At 41.2% G+C, this 12,057-nt stretch overlaps 1 long non-coding RNA gene across 11 annotated transcripts in view; it reads right to left on the bottom strand.

Annotated features, from left to right (window-relative positions):
- Positions 1–12,057, bottom strand: part of LOC141140654 (uncharacterized) — a 905,916-nt gene that overhangs the window by 679,111 nt on the left and 214,748 nt on the right. For all 11 annotated transcript variants that reach the window (XR_012243967.1, XR_012243970.1, XR_012243966.1 and 8 more), the window contains one exon: positions 8,104–8,291. This is a non-coding gene — a long non-coding RNA (uncharacterized lncRNA). The remainder of the gene's footprint in view (positions 1–8,103; positions 8,292–12,057) is intronic.

Raw genomic sequence — 12,057 nt, 5'->3', positions numbered from 1 at the left:
TTTTTTTTTTCTTTCCCTGGCAAGGCCTGCACCCGGTGACCAAGGCCCACCATGAAATGAAACGTATGAGCAGAATTGAAAAACGTGTCAAACCCATGAATTTACAGAGGCTGAGCAACCTGAAGCGTAGCAGGCAAATTAAAAATGTAAACTCAGGCCTGATGAACCTGAAGACGTGTCAGGCCACTGAAAATGCGGAAGTGATGTCAGAAAGGTCTCACTGGAAATGACGCTTGTCGACTGTACACGAGAGAAACTTCGACAGGAAATAGAGGCTAGAGGGCGGGCTTAAATACAGCCTGACTCCTCCTAGAAATACAGGCCAACCCGCGATCAGCCTTCTTATTAGTCCAAGCTGGAACACTTCACTTCATAAAGATAAAATAGCTAGATTAGGGTTTGATCTAGGTCAGTGTCAGGGTTAGGGTTAGGCTGAATCTAGCCAAGTTTGAGGTTCAAGGCAAGGTGATTACTATATTCACTTTACTAAAAGGTTGCAATTCTTCATATTCCTCATAATAATGTCATAATCTACTTTTTATAAATAAGGCCTTACATTTGAAAAGATCTATGTCTCAAAATATGACCCTTAATTTGCACATAGGCTGTTTTGTCATAATCTTGACATGTTTACTTAAAGCTGAATTCCTAGGTCCGCTTCAATCACCCCCTAACCCTCTAATTAATCTCTGGCAAAAAATCCTACCTAAATGCTCATTTTACACACCTAAATCTACCATAATGTGACATTCCAGTCCCAAGTCTTCTTTCTTCTTCTGTTTACAGGATTTTTACAGGGTTTTTATTTGGATGCCTGACATGGACACTTCCTGTTAGCTGTTCAGTGCCAAGGTTCTCTCAGGATCCAGAATGGAGTCTGAGGGCTATCAGCACAATGGAACCGTTGGGAACTGGCCAATGCAGGCACAGTACTTGATTACTGGTCCTGTGCAATGGTGTGGATGAGGGACCCAGACGACAGATTTAGGTTAGTATAAGATGTTTTACCAAGTAATAAAAAAGTTTTGCTCACAGATGGGCTTTAAACATATAAGTGTTTATTTATTTTACCTTAAGTTACATTCCAAACAAAGCCTAACATTGTTATTAGTTTTGAGTCGAGCATACAGAGTATGTACAGTTATTGAAGGTTATTGAATGTGCTCCTTTTGAGAGATTTTCCTTCACTTCCTGTTCTGTCTGACTTACATCAGTTGGACCAAAAGCGAAGATAAATTTACCCAGTGGGGACACAGACAGTAATTAAGCATCACAGAGGTTCTAACCCTTCCCTACTCTACTTAAAATGTTTTTACTTCTCCTTGTATCCCCTTTGGAAAGATTTTGTCATTTAGTGCCACCAGGTGTCCATTTTAGATTATACCACATGACTTCTCTATAGTGCTGTATCATATGCCTTTCCTTGGAATATATGTAAAACTGCAATTTCTAATTAGCATCACATCCCTGGCCCCAGTAAGATGTTGTGGCAGTTTTACATAGAGGCAGGTAAAAACTCAGCAATCACTGATATCCAGTATACGATGGGGCTGATTTGCTAAAATTAGAAAGTACAAAATCTGGTGCAGCTGTGCATGGTAGCGAATCAGCTTCTACCTTCAGCTTGTTCAATTAAGCTTTGACAGAAATTGGGTGTTTTTAAAAAAAAAAAAAGGCCTGGGCCACCCCCTGGTGCACTTCATTCATCTAGGCGAATGATGTGCACTTCGCCCGCATTGCTCCTTGGGTTATGTGTGTTTAATAGTCCCTTATTGGGAAAGGAAGAGGGGTGGGGTAGTCGGTGCATCATCGGTGAAGCTGTTGGTTTATCCGGGAAGAGCCGGCAGCTTATTGATGACATTATTGTTTTGTATCAGGGCTGTGAGAGCCAGTTCACACTGAGGCAGCACGACTTGCAGCGTGACTGCCTCAGACGACCTGCACACGACAGCAGCCGCGACTTGCAAAACGACTTCTATATAGAAGTTAATGCAAGTCGCCTCAAGTCGCCCCCAAAGTCGTACAGGAACCTTTTTTAAGTCAGAGCGACTTGCGTCGCTCCTAGTAGAACGGTTCCATTGTATAGAACAGGACGCGACTTGTCAGGCGGCTAAGTCGCCTGACAAGTCGTCTCAGTGTGAACTGGCTCTTAGTTACAAGGTTGTGAGGGACTTAAAGATGTCCAAGTACAGTGTTTTTCAGCTACCTTTTAATGTACTAGTTGATGATTTCCCTAACCAAACCCTTGTCTACTAGATTGAGAAGAGATCAAAAATAATTTTAACACTGTCCTCTCTTCTGTGTTGTTTACTCAAATACTGGCACATTGTTATTATTTTTATTTGTTCCTGTGAGACATTGCAAGAACCTGACAACCACGGGCACGACTCCTAGAGGCAGAGGCATGATGGGATTTGTAGTTTCACCACAGCTGGAGTGCCGAGGTTGCATACCCGTCATAGAGAAACATAACTCCTTCAGATATCAGTTTACGGCAGTCTGCACTGAACTCAGAGGCTCCCCATGGTGTCACGGTGATCTTTGGCATGGGGCATCCCAGAGTTCCTGCTTCTCTAAGGGTGGAAACAATGAAATAACATCACAGCCTGTCCTAAACAGATTACAACCCCACCGCAGAGCCCACACTCTTCACTAATACCTGTCCTTGGCTGGTTTATGTAGGATATTATATATAATATATATATATATATATATATATATATATATATATATATATATACACACACACACACAGTATCTCACAAAAGTGAGTACACCCCTCACATTTTTGTAAATATTTTATTATATCTTTTCATGTGACAACACTGAAAAAATTACACTTTGCTACAATGTAAATAAGTGAGTGTATAGCTTGTAAAGTTGCTGTCCCCTCAAAATAACTCAACACACAGCCATTAATGTCTAAACTGCCGGTAACAAAAGTGAGTACACCCCTAAGTAAAAATTTCCAAACTGGGCCCAAAGTGTCAATATTTTGCATGGCCCCCATTATTTTCCAGCACTGCCTTAACCCTTTTGGGCATTGAGTTCGCCAGAGCTTCACAGGTTGCCTCTTCCACTCCTCCATGATGACATCACGGAGCTGGTGGATGTTAAAGACCTTGCGCTCCTCCACCTTCCATTTGAAGATGCCCCACAGATGATTAATAGGGTTTAGGTCTGGAGACATGCTTGGCCAATCCATCACCTTTACCCTCAATTTCTTTAGCAAGGCAGTGGTAGTCTTGGGGGTGTGTTTGGGGTCGTTATCATGTTGGAATACTGCCCTGCGGCCCAGTCTCTGAAGGGAGGGATCATGCTCTGCTTTAGTATGTCACAGTACATGTTGGCATTCATGGTTCCTTCAATGAACTGTAGCTCCCCAGTGCCAGCAGCACTCATGCAGCCCCAGACCATGACACTCCACCACCATGTTTTACTGTAGGCAAGACACACTTGTCATTGTACTCCTCACTTGGTTGCCGCCACACATGCTTGACACCCTCTGAACCAAATAAGTTAATCTTGGTCTCATCAGACCACAGGAAATGGTTCAAGTAATACATGCCCTTAGTTTGCTTGTCTTCAGCAAACTGCTTGCGGGCTTTCTTGTGCATCATCTTTAGAAGAGACTTCCTTCTGGGACAACAGCCATGCAGACCAATTTGATGCACTGTGCGCCATATGGTCTGAGCACTGACAGACTGACCCCTCACCCCTTCAACCTCTGCAGCAATGCTGACAGCACTCATACATCCACTCAACTTCTTTGGTCGACCATGGCTAGGCCTGTTCTGAGTGGAACCTGTCCTGTTAAACCGCTGTATGGTCTTGGCCACCGTGCTGCAGCTCAATTTCAGGGTCTTGGCAATCTTTTTTTAGCCTAGGCCATCTTTATGTAGAGCAACAATTCTTTTTTTTAGATCCTCGGAGAGTTCTTTGGCATGAGGTGCCATGTTAACCGGTTCCCGAATGGCTTACGCAGATATACTGCGGCAGACTGGCTCTCCTGGGCAAAATCTCCTACATATACGGCTTTGCCCAGGAGAGCCACCAGAGGGCATGCCAACATTTTTTTGTTTATAGCACAAAAAATAAAAAATGCAGAGGTGATCAAATACCACCAAAAGAAAGCTCTATTTGTGGGGGAAAAGGATGCAAATTTCGTTTGGGTGCAGTATTGCATGACCGCGCAATTGTCAGTTAAACGCAATGCCAAATAAGACGCAATGCCAAATTGTAAAAAGTGCTCTGGTCAGGAAGGGGGTAAAATCTTCCAGGACTGAAGTGGTTAAACTTCCAGTGACCAGTATGAGAGAGTGAGAGCGATAACACCAAATTTAACACACCTGCTTTCCATTCACACCTGAGACCTTGTAACACTAACGAGTCACATGACACCGGGTAGGGAAAATGGCTAATTCGGCACAATTTGGACATTTTCACTTAGAGGTGTACACACTTTTATTGCCAGTGGTTTAGACATGAATGGCTGTGTGTTGCGTTATTTTGAGGGGACAGCAAATTTACACTATTATACAAGCTGTACACTCACTACTTTACATTGTAGCAAAGTGTTATTTCTTCAGTGTTGTCACATGAAAAGCTATAATAAAATATTTCCAAAAATGTGAGGGGTGTACTCACTTTTGTGAGATACTGTATATACACATACTGTTATTTCCAGTAATTACAAGTAGGGTCTTTTAATGTTATGGTCAATGCATTTGGTCAACCAAACAGGAACCCCCTCAGTGTCACACAAGTATTTCAAGGGAAGTTGTAGCTGTTGGTGGCATTCATTCTTACATTCATACATTCATGCATCAAGATTAAATCACAGATCTAGATTCTAATACACCTTATTGAATGCATTGAAGCTGCATATTATTCTGGATTGTAGTGTTTCTATGTTTGCGATAACATGAATGACAGATGGGACTATGAAGGCTGCTGTTCACTGTAATATTTTTGTCATCTGTTGCAAGTATCTTGTGAACATTGTTCTGTGCTGGCACTCAATAAATGCATCGCTCTGGATGAACTGATTTGCTGCGGGAATACCGTATATACTCGAGTATAGGTCGATCCGAATATAAGCCGAGGCCCCTACTTTACCACAAAAAACTGGTAAAAACGTATTGACCCGAGTATAAGCCGAGAGTGAGAAATGCAGCAGCTACTGTATATGGAAAAGAGGGTCAACAATGTCCATCTGCAGCTGCATACCTCCCTGTGTCCTGTGCATACCTCACTGTGTCTATTGCATACCTCCCTGTGTCCTGTGCATGCCTACCTGTGCAGATCTGCCTACCTCACTGTGTCCTGTGGATACCTCCCTGTGTTCATTTCAGCCTACCTGTGCCGATCTGCATCCTCTCTGTGTCCTGTGCATGCCTCCTGTGCCAATCTGCATCCCTCTTGTGCCAATTTGCATCCCTCCTGTGCCGATCTGCATAACTCCTGTGCCAATCTGCATAACTCCTGTGCCGATCTGCATAACTCCTGTGCCGCTCAGCATCCACTGATCAGCATGTCATAAAAGCATACGGCGGCCATTCCAGTGTTCAAAAGCCGTGCCTCCTCCTTGTCTGTGATAGGCAGAACACTCAATTTCCCAGCAGTCAGTGTTCAGCCTATCACGGACATCCGCTCATCCTCATACCACGGACGAGGATGAGAGGATGCCCGTGATAGGCTGAACACTGACTGCTGGGAAATGGAGTGTTCTGCCTATCACAGACAAGGAGGAGGCACGGCTTTTGAACACTGGAATGGCCGCCGTATGTTTTTATGACACGCCGGCCACCTTCTGTCTGCATGACACGCTGATCAGGTAGGCAGACGACAGTGACTTGAGTATAAGCCGAGGGGGGCGCTTTCAGCCTAAAAAAAAGGGCTAAAAATCTCGGCTTATACTCGAGTATATACGGTAACTCAAATTATAATTATTAATCCTCATCCCTACTACTATATCACTACACTCCTTCCCAAAAGCATAATGATAGTCCAGGCTAGGAATACAGGTTTAACAGAATAAAAACTTTACTTGCAAACCTTCAGTAACATACCATCAAACATGAAAGGGGGATGCCGGTATTTTACAATACTCTTACCTTTACACACTTTGCAAGGTTCTAATTAAATAACTCCAAATGAGAAAACTAGGGGGATATAGTCCAGGTCCCACCTTCTCCATTAGGGAGTAATCCAAATTCTCCCCCGAAAGGGGAGTGCACAGCCCAGCACCACATGCACGCATATGTAGTACGTTGACAGGGCACAGACAAGTAGAGGGACATCTACTGCTCCACTGCCTGCTGAAAGGGACCAGAAACTCCCCCATGTTTCCTTATTTACTCTGTGTGACAGACCCAACCGGCACAGGAGCTTTTAGAGGGGACTAGGGGCTAGCCTTCTTCCCACTGATTTTGGCCCATGGAGTAGACCAGGGAATTTGTCTGCTTCTCCTACGGTTGGGTCTGTCACACTCTGCTTCTCAGGTATGAGTGGCGGAAAAAAGTCACTGTATAACCTTGAGGAGTTATAGCTTTATCGGTCATAGTGCACACTTCAGTGTCCCCTTGATGCCCTACACATTTGATGGCCTCCTTTGCTGCTCCTCAACCCAATAGTAAAATGTACAGAAAAAAACATTGGAAGAAGATCTGCATGGCTAAGAAAGGAAGCCGCTAATGATTGGTGATTCCACTCCATGTGTACCCTGTGCATTTGCTTCAAAAAGTGCAGTCAATATATACCAGTCTTTAGCTGATTCCATACTCTGTTGGGGATGGCTCCAATGCTTCTTTGTCCAGTTCCTTCTGTTCCTATACCACTGCCACGAGCAATAACCCTGACTATAGGGTTAGGGAACGCTTTTTTACTATTATAACATGTGTAAACAGCAACACAAACAAATAGGTATTGAGGGAGGGGGCATAGTAAAAGGTAGGGACCTTTATTGTAATGCCTGATCATAACTGCAATTGCCATGACCGCTTTTACTACACCACTGACCCACTCAAAAACAAAAGGATTCTGAGTTTTATGGCTGTAGAACATGCTTTGTCATATGAGAGCTCTGGGGGTGTGATGAGGGTTGAACTCTACAGTCTTCTAGTCAAAGCCATGTAGTAGAAACCAGAAAAAGACGTTATCTACGCCAATTACAGCAAGTCCCTGCCAAAATCAATTTGCTAAATATATTTCCCTATGAGAGTAGTAAGAAAAACTGAGAAAGAGCCAATCTTGTAATCCCATAATAGCACTATCAAGTCATTCTACTCAAAACCACTTTCACCTGGCATTTCACACAATATTCACAACCCAATTACCACTGCAACTGCTTGCTATTAATCTGGCCTAATTAGCTTGCTGTTATTGCTTTTTATGCACAGTCCTATATGTGGGAATGAGACAGATGCCAGTAAAGTATTTTCTTAATGAATTATATCTTTCCTATAAACACTGGCACAGAATGAACAAGCTTCCACATCTATACCTCCATGGATAAACACTTACATGAGTTATGTTAACCATATGGTTCTTTGCTATAAACAGAATATATAGACGGACCTGTGCAGAATAAAAGTAAATCAATACAATTCTCTCCAAATGAGACAACACATTCCAGAATTCAATAATCTGTATATAAGCAAATCAAAACTAAAGTAAAAGAAACTACAAGTTCTGTCACAAGCCTTCATCATGCAGTATATTTTTAAATCCATGTATATATTCCTATTAAATTTACACAAAGCAAGCTCTACAAATTAACAACCCACTTTACTGTAATAATGCATTACAATACGAAGCAGGGCTGAACACCAGAAAAGTTCAACTGTTCATGTAAAATAATCTGTAAGTATTGTACCAATCTACATACCCAGTGAACAGCAAGGAAGATCGATCCTTGTCACTTATATCAGATGGAATCTGTGAAAATTGCTCATTTACGTGCAACAAAAGTCACTGTTCAAGAAAGCTCCTTTCCACCATGGCTGCAGAACATTTTATATTTCACTATTTTAAACTTTTACACTTACAAGCTTTAATAGAAATTCAAATTCAATTTGAACAAAATTACTCATGCTGACTCACCAACCACCACTTCCTCTAGCTGAATTCTTTTCATAGTTGTGACTGTGACTGGCCAAATTCACAGGGCTTTTCGATCTCTGATGACACATTTACAGTAAGAGAAAGGGACCAAGGCATGAGGAGGGCTTCAAGCACCCGACGATTCTTCATATAGAAAGAGAGATCCTGGGAAGATGCCCTAGAAGGATCTAATAATAAATGCAATATGTAAATTACACATCCTTTTTACAAAAAAAAAAGTTTATCTTCTTTCATTTATTTTTTTTTAGTTGTGTGCTAAACTTACAATGTGTTAAATGGCTTCATATTATAAAACAACATTCAGTGTAAAAAAATAGGTAGCTGTGTATAGCAAAATGCCTCTTGCATTTTCAGTTTTATTTAAAATACTCAATAACAACTTTGAATGTTTATAACTGGAAAAGGATACTGGACAATGCAACAATGAGCTATTAGTTGTCAGCTACAATGAAGACTCCAAATAAGTGAGCTCTAAATGTACTCCATAAGGACCCATTCACATCAGTGTGTTGGAAAATGTATATGTGCTTCAGTGTTTTTTCATCTCAATGGCCAGAATAAAATAATATTCTGGCCAATGAAATTATAAATACCCAAGCGCTTAGGAGAGTTTTTGCAGCTGCTTTTCTCTTGCAAACATTTAGAAGAGCCCCAGTGTACATGAGGCCCTAAATTGCAATTTACATGTGGAACCACACATTGCGCATAGAGCAGCCTATTCATTTCAGTGTGCTTTTGTCACAGCAAAGAAGCTCCTGCTCCTTTTTGGACGACAAGCTTAGCTCAATTTTTAGCCGTGCATTTTTGCATGATTGCTGTATGACTCTATTGCACAATATTGCAATTCGCAGCAGAATTGCACCACATTTGGGTATAATAATGGCCCCCAAACGCACATGGCACTTTCTGAAACAATTTGGAATAACCTTATGTGAACCGGGCCTGAATATCTGAAATTACAGGTATGTGAATATGACTGAAAATGTACTATTTAAACCATACATTGCATTTTTATTGCGTTTTCATGGCATTATTATAAACTATAATAACAGCAAACAAAAAGATGCCCCAAGCAGGATCTTTCAAAAACTTAAGGTACTGTGCTATAAGGTAATGCAATAATGTAAAGAGATTTTTGGGTTCTGTAAACACTTTTAGTGCAGTTACAATGTGATTTTGTGAATTTTCTGCCGAGGCAGCAGTAAATTAGCTTGAAGTTTTAGTTCATAGTCAGTTAGTATAAATGGGAAAAAATGCACTTAGTGAGCTTTTTAGGTTAATTATATCACACAACAGCAGCACTCATAAATATGTACACACCATATAAACAGATAAATAAAGAAAATGTTGCGCTGTCAAAATTGTGATATAGTGATAAAATCTTTCCTCAATATAATGCGCAGCGTTCAGTTAAGAATACTCCCCCTACTGTCTCACAGATGATGTTCTACTGAACAAAACGTACGTCAGGCAAGGCAAGGAATAGCAGTGACGTCTTAGCACTCGGGGAGTGTTTGACTGATGTTTGTCCAATATGCCTGTGTAACTTATCTTTGCTATAAGTAGATCTGCTATTAAACTCTTGTGCTTTTAACTGAACGCTGCGCAATGTGTTTGTTTCCTTTCCTTTCTGGCATACTGCATGATCGGGTCTGAGGCTCCTATGAGACCATTATATGCATCACTGGCGTCCCTTAACACGCTAAATAGTTAAGCTGGCTTATAGCTGAAGTGAGGGGCGAATACTCACCAACGCGTATAAAGGCCTTGGAAGGTCCTAATATTTGGTAAGAAGATATTTTTGTCTTATCTATCCCTTGGGGAGCACGAAGTGTTACACCTGTCGTTAATTGGAAGGAAACCACCTTTTTTTTCACCTAAGGATTTACTGGTGTTTGGACAATCTTATCACTTTAACATTTATATCATGTCTTTTGGATTATGCAATAGATTTTGGTATATAGTCTTTTAGTATAATGCACTGTAAGGTTAGTAGTAACAAGGAGGGTTATTGTTGCCTTTTAAGCTGATGTTTTCAATCTATAAAATGATGTACCTTCATTATGAAGTCATTACTATTTTAAAGCTGCACGCCAGACAGATAATAAAAATACATTTTTATACTGTTCATAATATAAAATCTTTTTCTTGAAATTCATTGAGGGACAATTCTAATACAGTCAGGTTATGCTGCCACTTACAGGAGGTTGGCAAACAGAAAAAATTGTGTAAGGCCTCATGTACACTGCTGCTGGTAATCAGACATTTAGGAGCAGTTGGGAGTTTTTTTGTAACTACCCCTGAACTCTCCTCTATGTTATCTTATCAGTACATGCACACAGGGTCATTTACAGTAGTTTCTAGGCAGTTGAGTTTAGAGGCATTTTTTGGAACGCAAAGAAACTGCTTTTAGAAGCTGAGTGTACAGGTATTTCAAGCGCCAAATGCTTATAAACGTGGCTAATCATTTAGCCGCGTTTCGTTTACAGGCATTTTTCTTTTTTTGGCTATTTTTTTACAGGCGTTTTTTTTAAATACTTCTAAACTCAAACGTGGCAAAACGCCGCTGGACGCGGCATGTAAACACGGCAAAACTGACGTTTTAAACGTCTATCTGTCAAGTTAAATTGTTCAGGAGAGGTTGTAAAAACGTCCTGTGTACATGAAGCCTATGCCAGCCTCTAAATAACGCCTCCAGTACCCATCACGCCTAGGTTTTGTGAGCGGGCAGTACATAATAATAATAATACAGAGGGGCAGAACCTGTGTCCTTCAATTGACATCAAGTAAAATATTTTACAGTAAACACAAAGAAAATATTTTCCATTGATGGACACAGCAGGGTTGATTTACTAAAACTGGAGAGTGCAAAATCAAGTCCAGCTGTGCATGGTAGCCAATCAGCTTCTAACTTTGGCTTGTTCAATTAAGCTTTGGTAATAAAATCTGAAAGCTGATTGGTTTCTATGCAGAGCTGTACCAGATTTTGCCCTCTCCAGTTTTAACAAATCAACCCCAATGGGACACAATCAAGCCCAAATAAAGGGAGGACAATTCAAGACAGAGGAACTGCCACTAACTAAGGGAAGAGCACTGAAAATCAGCCTGGTGTTCCAGACCAGAAGAGAGTGTTGTAAAAACAATAGGCCCACAGGCCCCATCCCGTGAACCTGGAGTACCAAGCAAGGATTCACCAAAAACAGATGGAAAATCCACTACCTAAACAGGAAGGAAATGTGGTTAAGAAAAAAATTATAATATGCCAAAACCGGATAAACAACAAATCATTAAGGGGCTAAGAAAAAAAAGACAATTATGTCCAAAATGGAGGGAAGTCGGTCACTGCAGAAGGTTTAAGCCTAGCATTCCTAACCCCTAACTTCAGGGAAAAGAAGGACCAAGATAATGAAAGAGGTTGCCTGATCAGACAACCAATTTTGTAATGAGATAGTCATAGGTGTGACACTCCTCACAGTATAGCCTACTGATTGCTAAAAGGGAATGGCCTCCAAGGCTGCTAGAAACAGAGATAATTAGGTGATAAGGACACCCTCACAAGGCAGAGATGAAAGTATACAGAACCCCAGGTTGGTGTGCAAGCACAGCAGGATGAGAAGAAAGAGAAGGGGTCCTTTCAACCAATGAACCAGAGATGTTGCTAGGGTGTGATAGACCACATTGTAACAACTTACTAATAGTAATATTCTAAGAGTCAAGTAATACCTAAGGAGAGTAGCATACTGTGGAGCAAGGGGTATAAATCCTATTGCTACTACCAAGAACTTTGGCCAGGATGAGGACAGAAGAAAGAAAGGAACCTAAGGAGACTTCTCCAGAAAACTGCAGGCCAGCTGCAGAGAGAGAACCTATCTCCCAGTGATCAAGTCATATGGAAGTCCTTTGGACTTACACTAACTTCAAAGGGGAAAACTG

The sequence above is a fragment of the Aquarana catesbeiana genome, linkage group LG04, assembly GCF_042186555.1.
Source record: "Aquarana catesbeiana isolate 2022-GZ linkage group LG04, ASM4218655v1, whole genome shotgun sequence".
Taxonomy (NCBI): domain Eukaryota; kingdom Metazoa; phylum Chordata; class Amphibia; order Anura; family Ranidae; genus Aquarana; species Aquarana catesbeiana.
Note: the sequence above shows the minus strand (reverse complement) of the source record. Positions and strands in the feature narration are given on the sequence as shown.